This window comes from Pinus tabuliformis, chromosome 5_1 (assembly GCF_031772625.1).
Source record: "Pinus tabuliformis cultivar Carrire ecotype Pingquan chromosome 5_1, CPIR1, whole genome shotgun sequence".
Lineage (NCBI taxonomy): Eukaryota > Viridiplantae > Streptophyta > Pinopsida > Pinales > Pinaceae > Pinus > Pinus tabuliformis.
The window spans coordinates 910,017,172-910,031,834 of record NC_142305.1 but is presented as its reverse complement, the minus strand read 5'-3'; positions in this window follow the sequence as shown (position 1 = coordinate 910,031,834).

The window sequence follows — 14,663 nt, the reverse complement described above, 5'->3', positions numbered from 1 at the left end:
ATGTAAGAGATATGTTTTTCTTGGATGATGAATTAGCTTTGAGTCTTTAAGTCTGAGTCTGGGGTTGTAGTAGTAGGAAGAGGCTCTGCAACTGAGTGCGCAGAGGCCTGGTAGAGTCCGCAGCTGTGTGCGCGGACCCCTGCAGCTGAGTGCACAGGGCGGAGTTGGGATTGTACTTGGACAGAGAATTAATAAAAGATAAGTTGATTCTGAAATATTGTGTATCTATGCTTCTGTTACATTTATACATCTCTTTACAGTTTTATGACTGCGCGCACTTGTTATGAACGTTAAATGATTAATGAGAACATTGGGCCCACTTAATTAAGTTAAGATCTATAATAATAGCAAAGTAAGGATAAAGGATCTAGACAGCACCTCTTCGTGCTCTTTACAGAGCTGCACGGAAACAGTTGCAAAGGACAGACGGCTACGTGAAGTAGTGCAAGCGTGCAGGTTTGGGTTCGCGAACTTCCTAGACTTCATCAAGACATCCCTAGGGTGCGGAAACCTAGTTCCAACACCCTCCCATACTACCTCGGGTGAGACCTCAGTCCGCGCACCACAGACTATTACCGAAATGGTTGGTAGCTTCGGGATTTGTTTGGCTAAATCACTTCTAAACTTGGGTCAGGCCCCAAAAGCTTCTAGGGCTATAGTTTGTATAACTACTTTTCTCAAATATCATTTTGTTTTACATGAAAGTTATCTTCAGAAAAATCCATACTTTCAAGATGTATATTCAAGCTTGAGTCAAAGGAATCGAGTGGAGGAATTTGTTTACCATTTGCATCATAATGTATTATATCATTTTTGTAAGAAGGATGTTGCTACTGATAGTAACATGGACAATGCCAAAGAGTTCTTTGAATGACTCCAAATGGTACATCAAATAGTGAAAGAATAACTTGAAAAGGTTAAAAGCAAGTACACAGAAAGGCACGATAAGAATTGTGGAGATCACAAGTTCCAATTCAGTGATCAATGGTTCGATGCCGGAAAGGTGAGGGAACTGTACCCTCACCTGCTAAATAATTGAAAGTGATCCTTTTGGGGTCCAAAAGGCTTCCAGTGGGGAGGAGTGATCAGGTGCTGAAAATTATGCTCAAAAATCAAAGTGTCGGAATTTTGTTAAACTTAGCTTCAGATCGAAGAGCTTGTCATTCTGAATCCAAATTAGAGCAAGTAAAAGTTTAGGTTTGACCTACTCACATGGCAGGATTGGATGATGTGGCAAGGCCCTTCAACGAATGAGGAGGCACCAAGTGGCCCTCCGCCATTGGCCCCTGCATATTGCAAATCATAAGTCGCAGGTAGATCACGTTAAAGAATCGGTCCCCAAGCACGGAAGGGTTGCAATGCGATAAGTCGCAATTGCACTTCGCAAAAGATAGGCAGAAAGGTGTTAAAGAATCAGCCCCGGCAAGTACTGGGTTGCGATGCAATCGCACATCGCATATCACACGGCACTATAAAATCGGTCTTGGCAGGTTCAGGTTGTGATGCGATATTACAATTGCCAATCACAATAGGGTAGAGTCCCGCAAACCTTAAGACCATAGGAACTCCACCGATTGCGATATCCTAGATGCGATAAAGTTATGAGCCGCAGTTTAATTTCCCGTCGGGTCCGCCGATATTGCAATCGCACATCCCCTGCTTTGTTCACAGACTGTAAGCCCGATGGGCCTCGCTGATTGTGATTTGTGATTACACTCGGCCAACATAATATGGCCCACCGCACGGTAAAATTTTCACCCAGTTAGCGCGTTTTTGGGGCTAATTTGTAGAATCATGCCGGTAATGGGGCAATTTGTGGAGCGAATAGTGGGAAATCTAGGAGAAGCCATAACTTCTTTAGTTTTCCACCAAATTGGTTTCAAAAGAGGCTAGATAGCCATTTTTGAGTATTCTTGACTAATTGGAGTAGTTTTCAAAAGCATTTGAGCATTGTAAACATAGATTTTTACAATTTTGAGCATAATAGAGAGGCCAAAGCCATTGGAAGCTAGAGCAAGGAGACGTAGCCCATGAGGGGTGAACTCCTTTATCATGTGCTTGTTGTAATGTGTTTTTTGATGATGTTCTGTACATGTTTATGCTGTTGTTCAGTTTCTGATTTATGTTAAATTACTCATAAAATTTAACATAAATACTCTTCATTTTATTTGCAAAAAATTGATGAATCCTTAACCACAACGAAAGCATTTTGTTTATAGTATGAGGAAGATCTTAGCACTACAAACTAATATTCTAAATCAGACCAATGCCCCATCTCACACTCCACATCCCAAATCAACTAATAAAAATATCTAGCGTCTACCTCTGTTTCCAATTATCATTCTTTCATTTCAGTTCAATTAATTCTAAGAAAATAATAATTTTCCAGGTGTGTAGAATCTATGAGTGCGCAAGGAACACTACGAGCAATGTGACATACAAAAGATTATCGCAATTTAGAAAATTTAAACTCGGTCATGAGAAACTGCCTTAATCTAAGGGTATTGATTTTTCACGTTGAAATCGGTGGATAACACCATCAAGGTTAACACAACCACCCTCCTCCTACGTCGTGCACTTAATCATGAAAAGTTCCAAACATTAGAAGCTTTATTAACAATGACATGCGAAAATATTCCCTACTGAGTGAATCAGTCACTATGAATTTATATTGCAATATAGGTTTCTTAGCAAAGATGAATTAGACTAAAATAATGGTATCACGCCCTTGTCCTTTTGGAGTTATTGTAGAATTTCCCACTGTAGATCACCTGATAATGCAATATACTAAAGCAAAATACTTGATCTACTTCTAAAACAAACTTGTGGAAGCTTAATCAATTTTGAGCAAGATCAATTAGAACACATATAACAGAGAATGAGAAATCAATCACACATGAACACAGAAGAATACTCTGGGGAAAGCCTCAGCTAAAAACCCCGATATCTATATTATCATACAAGTGGAAATATCTCTGGATTACACAAAGCTTTAGCTCACAAGATATCCAGCTCTCAGTACAATCCCTCAATGATGCTCATAGACTGAATAGACACAACATATGCCTTCCTCCAGTCCTCCAAGCCTCCTATTTCCTTGCGCAGTTTCTCCTAGGTCCTCTGGCTGCCACCTGTGTGAATTCACCTCTCACACAACTCACCAAACTCAGAAGTAACTGCGCAATCTCCAAGGAATGAATTCCTTCTGCATGCAAGAGATAGCCTCAATGAAATATTCCTGCAACTGATAGTACACTGTCCCATCATCTGATCTCAACTGGGTTTTTGATTGAACTGACATGCATGAGTTATTTATGAGAGAATATTCAATTATCTGAAGCACAGTAGATGCATGCATTAACTAACTGAACTCACAATCAGTTCCACAAACTGTTGGAACTAACCTAACTAGACTTAACTCAGTTAACTGAGCTAACTAATTACAACTCAAAGTACAACTCATCCTGATCACTTTAATTAAGGGATAACTTCCTCAATCAAAGGGAAAATTGTTGCATGTCTTCACATAGACTTCATGTTTGATTTTCTCCAACTAATTAACTCAAGATGAATTAATTAATTATTTTTCAAACAACCTAAGATCAAATTCGAATTTTATTTCTCAATTTTAGTTCAGGGACTAACTAAAATTGGAATTTATCCCGAAATGCTATTTATAGCAATGCTATTTTTAGCACTTCTATATTTAGCATTTCTTGTTGCTATTTTCAATAGTTATAAAACCCAACACACGAGAAGATATGGAACAACGTAATATATTTTCATTAATGGTCAATGTTGTTTTCTAGAAGTGAAATGTATAAATACTATTACAATTAAAGATGTACATACATTTTATGTTTTGAAGTAATAATGTTATCTACATGTACCCATTTTTTCCATTCAAAAATGCTATATTAATTTATAACATTAAGAGCATGTGTTTCCTCGTAAGAGGTCACAGGTTCAAAACCAGAGGGGAGTAGAGTATGTATGCCTTCGTAGACTTAGCAGTGAAATCATTGCGAGAACGTGGGTCCCTTGTCCCACAAACAAAAAAGTCTCATATCGGCGATCATTTTAGATATCTAGGATATACCGTATTTAATTGAATGCAAGTATTGTAATGTTGAAGTTTTCGCTTATTATTACGACTCTGCTGGAATTGGTAAAATGTGTGTCGAATTCAAAGTAGGTAGGTTTATTTAGAGATAATAAATAAATAAAAGTGTTTTAGGAAAATGTATGAATTGGAGTTTATTGATTTTTTTCGGTTGGCTTGACTCATTACATAATACTAACACTGCCAATTAAACTGTCTTTTGTCTTTCGTGGATTTTATTTAAATATATTATTTAAATAAATAAATACGAAATTTTTATTTAAATATATTTGTTAAATAAATAAAAATGATATTTTGATAATTAAAAAAAAAATATTATTGTTTTTTATGATAATTATTAAAAATAAAATGATAAATATAATTATAAACTACAAATAATATTATAAGATAATTTTTTTCGTAAATTACTTTTTTTTATTATCAAAATCACTAAATGTGATTAATCATCAACCCACAGGAAAATAATAAAATTTGAAAACTTAATGTTTCAATTAATTTTTCTTTTTCAATGTAATTAATTTTTTTGTTGTTATATATATATATATATATGAGATTTTCTTAACTATAGAGATTTATTAATAGATTTTAATTTATAGTACTATGGATTAATATCATAGTTTACTAATACCATATGCCCAAAAACTTATCTTCATATAACATTGTCTGGAAGAGGATTCTCTTATGGCAAATTTGAACTCTTTATTTGCATGACATTTTCTTTTTAGTTAAACAATTTAATAAAAATGGTAGAAAGAGCATAGCTATTTTTATAGAAGACTTCTTATTTTAACTTAAGGTGGATGAGGATCTCTTGACTTTTTATTTTTATTTTTTAATTGAGGGCCTAGATTGATTATTAAGGGAACATGCTCAACATATGCTTAGTCTTAATGCTTATCAATGGTGGTAGTGTATTACAAAGTTTGTTAGGTTGCATTAGCTTTTAATAAATTAAAAAAATTAGATTCATGCCATGTGGCTCCCCGCCCACCAATTCCCTAGGGATTTGAGATTAGTCCAATTCTAATAAGTTCCTCCATGATAAGATTCTCATTATGTAATTTGCTCGCATGGTTTGTGTGAGAAAATGGAAGAAGTTTTGGTTGGAGATCAGCTGTGGGATTTGAAATCAGATCACAAGCCAATTTATTTATGTTTCTCTTGGATTGGAAAAAAATAATTAGAGTCAAAATTCAGCATGTCCAATAAAATTTCCCACAGGGCAGAATTCTTTTGACCCCAGAAAATTGTAATACCTTCAAAATGATGCTAAAGAGACTCTTTGAGAAGGAGAAAATTACAATTCACAGCCTTCATAGTCATGAATTAACACATTTATTTCAATGCGCACTTGCAAAGTGCAAAAGAACAAAAATTAAGAAGTCACAAACAAATTGCTTTCCGGTTAATGCTTGGTTTGACGAGGAATGCAAAAAGGCAAGGAGAATGTGGAAAGAGTCAAACAAGGATAACATAAAGCTCAAAACGTACAAGCAGTTATTAAGCAAGAAAAAGGTTGATTTCATGGTTTCAAGGAGGGAAGAACTAACCTTCCTTGGGAAAAATAATCCCAAATTATTTTGGAAGGAGCTCCAACCGAAAAAGATACAAATTGGAAATAATACTACAGCTTATAAATGGTTTGACTATGCAAGACAACTCTATGAGCAGATTCCCAAGGTTGACCCTCCCCCCTTGGTCAACACTGATACTGAACTCTTCACGATACAAGAGATAGAGATGGATATCAAGAAGTTGGGTGTTGGAAAAGCAAAAGACTTAGCTGAACTCCAAGCAGAATATCTAAAGTGGGACTCAAATATTCTTGCACCTCACATTACAAAAATCTTCAACAACATCATACAACAAGGGCTCCCCACAGATTGGTCAACTAGTCTGACAATACCTCTTTTCAAGAGCGGTGACGTCAATAATCCCTCCAATTATAGGACCATCATGATAAACTCTTTGTTTCCAAAGCTATTTGGAAGCATGCTAGAAAACAAAATTAGCAAGTGGGCAGGAGAAAGAGATAAGCATGCTAAAGGGCAAGCAAGTTTTAGACCTAAACATTCCACAGTTGATCATTGCATAACTTTAAGGCACGTCATTGAAAAAGTTATGGAGAAAAAGGAAGAAGTCTTGTGTTGCTTTGTTGATTTCAGAAAAGCATTTGACTCGATGCCTAGGGATAAACTTTGGCAGAGAATGGAGGAACTTGGGGTTCCTAAACATTTGAGAGCAGTGGTGCATAGGCTGTATGAAGATGTGAAAGTCAAAATTAGAACTTTAGCAGGCATTTTTGAAAGTGTTAGAAGCGATATCGGGGTCAAGCAAGGTTGCCCACTGTCTCCTACCCTTTTTGGTTTATATATCGACAAGCTTGAGGAGTGGTTAAATTCGCAAGGGGGTGATGGTATCTATTTGTGCAAGTTTGTTATAAGGCTTGTTTTGTATGTAGATGACCTTATTCTGATTGCTAAATCGACTCTTGGTTTGCAAGAGCACTTACTATCCCTTGAGCATTTTTGTAAGAGTGTGGGGATGCAAGTCAATATCAGCAAAACGAAAGTATTGGTCTTCTCTAAGAAAAGAAAACATAACCAGCATAAGTTCTACTTTGAAGGCAACATTCTGGAAGAAGTTGCGAATTACAAATACCTCAGGATTGACTTCAACAAAAATCTAAGCTGGAATGGTTGTAGAAAGAAAATAACTTTGGGGGGTTGGAAATCATTTTATGTTTTTCAAAATAGGTGTAGAGAGGCAGATTTATGGGACTGGAAGACCACTCAGACTCTTTTTGGGCTTCTAGTGATTCTGGTGATTCTCTATGGTTGTGAACTGTGGGCTAGCAGTACCTCCGACATGCAGTGGAGACAAATTGAGAAATTCAGAAGCGTTTGATTACAAACAAATTTAAGATTAAAAGTGCAGTTCTTTATGATATCTTGTTAAGTGAAACAGGGACTGCTCCTATTGAAGCAATTGCTATGGTGTGAGTCATAAGGTATTTAAAAACAAATTGAGTAAAGGGAAGAGGGTAGATGGCCTAAGGTTGTATTTAATGATAGATTGTGCAAGAGCAAAAAAACTTGGATGCAGCAAAATAACAAATGGTTTAGTAAATGGGGTATTTGCTTGAATGCATGTCCCATAAACAGCCAAGAGATAAAAGCTTTTGCTATGGAAAAGTTCCACAAACGTACTTTGGATAAGGAGCTAGGAAGACAAAAAAATTACTATATTGAAGTGTTTAATCCCACTCATAATCATCAACCAAAAGCATACATAGAGTCCAATATCTCTTGGAGAGCCAAAATTCTTATTGCTCAGTTAAGGACTAATTCTCATCAACTTCATTGTGAAACAGGGCACTCGAAAAGGCCAAAGGAAGTGTGGGAGGAAAGGGTATGCATTTTTGTTCTTCCGGAAAAGTGGAAACAGAAAAACATTTGATTTTAGAATGTGAGACCTTCAAAGACAATAGGGAAAGTTATGCAGATATGTTGGCAGCTAGCTCTTGGGATAATCTATTTAGCGAGGGGTTTGTCGAGAAGCTAGGAACATTTATTGTGAAGCTTCACAGAAAAAGGGTCGAATACATCAAACAGATGAAGAAGCAATTTGTCCCATAGGCTATCTTTAGCCTCATGGTAATTTCTTTTTTCTTTTTTTCTTTCTTATTATTTATAACATTAATTTATGTATAAACAAGTTTTATTTAGCAAAATGGTCCATTACTTTTAATAAATTTAAAAAATTAGATTCGTGCCACTTGGCTCCCACCCACCAATTTCCTAGGTATTTGAGATTAGTCCAATTCTAATAAGTTCCTTGATGATAAGTTTCTCATTATTATGTATAACATTCATTTATATATAAGCAAATTTTATTTAGCAAAATGGTTTATTTTACAATAAGATGTGTAATTCCTTTTTTTCTTCAAGTAAAGTTGACCCATAACCTTTTTATACATGGTTAATTAGGAAATGTGTGCATTATTAAAGCATTCTTCCTGTTGCAATAGTTTTTTTGGTTATATTCATGAAGCAACTATATCAACCACATTAATATTTTTAATGTGGTTGTACTAGTTAAAATAAATCTCAACCTTTGATTTGTGACTACTATTAAGAATACTCCATGGAGACTAAATCCATACCATCCACCTAATAATTATTGAAAAATAGACTAAAATTCAGCGGTAAAAATAATAATAATAATAATAAACTATTTTTAGTATAGAAATATGATTGCTAAAAGTAATAATTATTATGGTTAGTCATATTTGACTATGTTTATTTAAGCCCTTCAACATCTTTTATAATGGTTGATTGCACTTGAGAATGACACATAATAGTTTACTATGGTTAACCATGTTTAATGATGATTGACTATGGTTTAATATGGATTATTGTGATTGACTATGGTTGACCATGTTTGACCATTCCTAATCATGATTGATGTAACCACCCTTCCACCCCTTTAGATACCTAATTGTGGAAGGTGTTACTCATTTGACTCAATGGTGTAGCGTGGCATTGTCTCTTCTTTTCTTTTAAAGAAAACCCAAAAAAAAACCTCAAAGAGTTTTTTCCTTCCCACTTCTGAGGCAATCCCTTTTTGACCTCTTTTTCTTTTTTATAAAATAAAACAAATATTAATTATATGTCTACACTCCTATTGGCATGTCTTTGCACTTTTTCATATAAATACTATCCACATATCTTTACACTTTTTTTTATACAACATTAATATATTATTCATAAAAGTGACCCATAATCAAACAAAATCCATAAATATGTTGGCATTCATCTTCCCCACTCCTTTTTTTGACACGGAAAGGATAATAGTATAGCAGTAAGTTGGACAATATCACCACCATACGAGTAGTTTGGATATGGACAGCTGTCTCGTCCATGTGCAGATCAAAAGAGCATTTTGCACAAATATTCCAAAAGCCATGATCCTGAGATCTGAATCGTACAAACGTACTTCCTGTCAAATACATTTTGTGCTTTATGGCATTATCCCCGAGATGGAAGAGTCAATGGGAACGCTGTCAAGATCTCATGGACCGTTCGTTTTCAACAGAGCTTCGGCCCTGTAGAATGGTATCATATTACACAGTGGTTTCGTCCTCCAAAATGCTGCAACCACTGATGCTGCCAAAGGATTCCACTGGGCCATCAAACATCCATTCAATGGTAAATGAGGTTGCGACAATTCACACCCGTACCAGATCCAATGAACCCACCGATCGTTCATTTTCTAGTCAGTGGTTTCATCCTCAAAATCGCTGCAACCACTGATACTCCCTAAAGTTCCTACTGGACCATCAGACATCCGTTCAATAGAAAATGAAGCCATCCTTGGTGTCAGGTTTAGTGTCATGAGAATTCCAAAATTTATGATACCAAGTCCTGTAGCGACACCATTGAAAACACTAAGATAGCAAGCTCAAGGATAGACATCTATTTCAAATCAAGTCACTCATGGGCTTCTGTTCACTGCAAATTAGTTGGTTTGTGTTTTTTGAAAAATGGGTCACAGCAAGAAAGTACTAGCCTCTAATTCCTCTAGTTCTCAGATACCTTTTGATTTAGTTTAGATAAAAGTTTACGGTAGAGTTAAAGATTAAGAATATGTAGATTTTTATAGTATTATTTATGGAGATTGTTATTGTGTACAAGGATAATCTTTAGGAATAGCTTTCCTAGAGTTAGAGATGATAAAAATTATATTTTTTAATTTGACTTTATCTTGATTGCAAATTATAACATGCTTGCAAAATCAATTCAATTGATTCTTGTCACAAGGAACAGAAGATTAAAATCAAATTAGTTTTTTAACATTAAACAGATGCATAATCCATTAAAGGGAGAAGAGTTCATCGATAGCATCATAACTTTATGCTAAAATTGGATATATGTAGGTAGCTAAAAATTGAAAAGAAAGTCGAAACTCTAGCCCTCTTTTAAAACCAAGTAGTTTTCTAAATTTTCAAGGAAAAATCATATCAATGTTTTCACTCATATTATTATAGGACCACAATTAGGTCGTGGATGCATGTATTCTAGTTATGATGGAAAGCATTTCTCCTACAAAGTTATCTTGCTTTTAATTTAATATGTTATCAACATCTAAATACTAACACACAAGACGAATTTTTTTTATTAGGTGTGTAGTTTTCATCATGTCTTGATTTTATGTATTTTTTTTTCCTTTGGGGCATGTACTTTTCACCATGTGGTGTGTACAATTTATTTCAAAGATTGTGTGTTTCATAAGCTTATATATTCCTAATATCATCATACCAATTTCACCATTGGGCACGCATTTCCCTCAAGGTGAAGTGCATTTTAACAAGGCCACTTTAAACAATTTGACCTTTTTGATTTACAAGGCACTTTTTAGCTTTTATGTTGAGAGCCTTTAGCATTTAGGGCGTGCATTTTTCACCATGGGGTGTGCATAATTTAATTCAAGAATTGCATCTCATATGGCTATATATTATTGATATAATCTTACTAATTTCACCACTGGGAGTGCATTTTCCCTCAAGTTGAATTGCATTTTAACAAGGTCACTTTAAACAATTTGACCATTTTGTTGTACAAGGCAATTTTTAGCCTTTATGCGCATATCCTTATAGCCTTTAAATATAGAGCTTTATGTTCTTCCAAGATAATGTGAGTATGACTTTTACTCAAAGGTTCCATGTAAAGCAAGTTGGCCATACATTGTTAGATATGATATGAGAGGAAAGTCTGTAAAATATAATGTAGCAGAAGAAGTTGATGGTAAAGAAGCAGATAAATGTGTTACACGAATAAGTTAAAGAGTTGAGATAGATGTAAATGGCAATGTTCTTAATGATGATATCGACGATGGAATTATCAAAAATGACATTGATGATGACGTTGTTATAGCCAATGCTTTCAACGATGATTATGAACTCGATGATATAATGTGGAGTTGGATGAAGAAGAAAACTAATGATGCTGAATTGTTGAAATGTAGAAGGTATGTAATTATACATTTTCTATGATTTATTATGAAGTATTGTTATATGGGTTAATTATGTGATGTTAAGTTTTATGTCATTTTGTATATGCCATTGGTTGGTTAGAAGTCATTAACCTTGATTTCTTGAAATGCCCACTACCTTATTTTAATGTGCTACATTAGGTTGTTAACCTAATCGCTTTGATATTCTTTGATGTGATAGACCTTGTTAGTGTTATTAGTATACATACAAGGTATGCTTATGCTAACTACATACCCACGCCTCACATGAATACACTAGTATTCTATAGCTTATTATGTTATATGATTAATTAGTGCTTAATATTGATTAATGATCAAGCTTATGATTAGCCTTAAGCTTGATTAGTGATTAATTAATTGATTAACCCTTAATCTTGATTTACAATTAATTAATTAATTATATTTTATCATGGTTTAATTAATATTTTAATATCCTTATAAATTTGTAGGTTTGACTAACATTAAAATATATTAAATTTATATTCATTAATGAAGGGTAGTTGGGTGAATAGACCATTTAGGTTATAATTAAGGGGCAGAGGAGTAGGTGGAGAGATAAGGGGGTGTGTGGCTCAAGAATGGTGTGGGGGGGATTTGAATGACAAAAGGGGATAAGGGGGCTTGGCATGGGGAAGAGAGAGGGTTTTTTTTTTTTCACAAAGAAGTGGGGGGTCTCATTTGTGAAGGGAGAGTCGAGGGAAGGTGAGAGGGAACTTGGATAGTGAAGGAGGATGTTTCAAAGCTGGGATGGTGTTGGAACCAAGGTCTTGGACACACTATGACTACGCTTTGGACTTGGGCTCTGAGGGCTAGGTAATATGTAGAGGTTTTCTTATGTAGGAAGCCACATAGGTTGTTCCTAGTTGGTAGTGTAGTATATTCAATCGGGTGATCCTAAGAGGAGCACCACAATTGAACCACCATATCCATGTATTTCTCTTATTATGTATCAAAACTATATTAACTGCTCATGTAATAGCCCCAGGGTTAAAAGTTCATGTAATAAAGTTAATAAAGGAAAAAAAAGACCAAGGTCATGGGACACATATTCCAAGCTGACTTTTGGACAAAACATCCTAGTGGGTGTTCATTTTAGTTTATTATGGCTAAGGAAATTGGCAAAGGCTTTGAAAAGGAAAAGTGGCATTAATTGGTATTTTATTTATGAAAATAAAGGAAAATATGAGAAAAGGAAGGTGAAAGGTCACAAAATTTGCATGAGGAGGACATTGAAGGGAAATTAGAGGAAATTGAAGAAAATAGAGGCCTCAATAATAAAAAGGCTTCTGAGAATCAGTGGGGAGCTTTTTGTCAGTTCAGTTTTGGGAGCTCTCACTATTCTCTCATATTATTCCACACTTAGAGAATTCTTGGAGTACTCTAGCATTGGAGAAAGGAAAGCAAAGGAAGTACAAGGAAAGCAAGGGACAAGAAAGGAAAAGTTGGATTAAGCAACTTCAATAGGAATACTTGCAGGTAATAGGTTGCATGTATGATTTTCTTGTTGGTTTGTGAATGCATGGTACATACATGTGAGTATTTGGTTCTCTTGCTATCATTGGCATGGGTTTTTCTAGGGAGTGGTTTTAGCCTTGCCTTTCCATTTCTGGATAGTCATGGTGTGATGTGGTTCTTTCATTCAGTTGAGATTTATATTTCCAGATGGTTTTGGAACCGGGTGAGGTGGTCTCAGGAAAATTCCCAAGGGCCTAGGAATCCATTTATCGATTTTGGCGGGATTTCGATAAATCTTGAGGGTGAAGATGGGAAAATTCCTCTAGGTATTGGTGAAGAAATTTTGAGACATCTAAGCTTTTTTAGGGCCTAGTGATCCCTTAACTGGTTTTGGCAGGATTGCAGTAAAGCCTGGCGGTTTATGTTCTTGTTTAGGGCCTAGTGATCCCTTGACCGATTTTGGCAGGATTGTGATAAATCCTAGTGGTTTATGTTCTTTTTTAGGGCTTAGTGATCCCTTGACCAGTTTTGGCAGGATTGTGATAAATCTTGGTTGTTTAGGTGCTTGCTTTGGGCCTAAGAATCCCTTGACCAATTTTGGCTAGATTGTGGTAAAGCCTAAGGGTGGAGGTGGTTTAATCTCCGGGGAGCCCCGAGATTTTTTTGTCTTGAGTCCCACATTCATGCTTGGAATATGGCACAGGGGTGATTGGATGAAAGAAAGATTTGATTCAGCACAATCTATGGTCGAGTGGTATGTGGAAGTCCTGACTTGATTGCATTTTGCATACGTTAATAAGAGCTCTTTTCCTCTTGTATTTCATGAGTACTTATACTTGTTATTATGTGGCTTTGATGGTTGTTCTATCATTGTTATTATTTTGGTTATATGTTGGTTATAAGCATGGTTTCATAACAGGTTCTAGTTATGGCTCTTGACATGTTTGATTAATTGATGAATGGTTGATGAATGCATGAGCTAAAAAATGTTATTGCAACTATTATGAGAGGGCATTAGACCTTCTTGATGATTCTCAGATAAGTATCAGACCCCTATGTTCAAATATGCATTCATGACCTGTAGATTACATGTTCTCAATATGTTTGACGAAATGATTGTCATGGTTAGGCTTGGTTAGGTCAAGTCTTTGATCAAGTTTTGTATGAATAGCTTTGTCTTGATGTCATTGTTGATTCTGGAAAGTCTCATCGAGTTTTGGGTAGCGTTCTGAAGGCTGACCTGGAATTTACGCTTAGAATATGGAACCATACTCTCTGACCCAAGGAATTTAGGTCACAACCGCTACTTGGTAGGCTTAGACATGCAGTTGGAGGCCCTCAACCACATGGAGGTCTTGTTATGCATGTGATTGGGAGCCCAAGTTAGAAAAAGGGCATTTGAGCTCAGGGTTTGGGCACTGGGAGTGGTTGTTTGGCTCTTGGCTTCCTTGTAGGTCCTGAGGAAGGTCAGTAAGGTTCTAGTTTGCGGATTCCACTTCCATAACTATACCTAGGAGGTTGATTCATGTCATAGTAGCCCTTAGCTCATGTCTACCTTGGCAAGCCAATTAAAGTGCGTAAATGTGGGAGGGTGGTTACATATTGATATCAGAGCATGGTTCAATACTTGGATTGAATGGTCCGAATGTGTTTGTCATGTATGCATATCAGTTGTCTATATGTTTGTTATGCATGCATTGTATCTAGTCAGTGTTATAGTTTGTGACATCATGCATGGTAACTGGGATGATGATTGAGATGATGTCAATATATTTATATGATTATGTATATACATGTATCATGCTAATCTAGATTGATTTTGCAGGCGAGATAGCCTCCCCTAAACTTCACTGAGGCATGTCGATTATGTTTATATTTGGTTAGTTGACATGGTATGTTTGCACGAAAAAGAAGATAAAAGATGACTAGCAAAATGGTGGATTATATTTCACGAGACTCCCATTACAAATCAAATGAGAAACCAAGAGATGAGTACTCTCCAGACATAGCAGACACATTGAGAAGTTTAAAG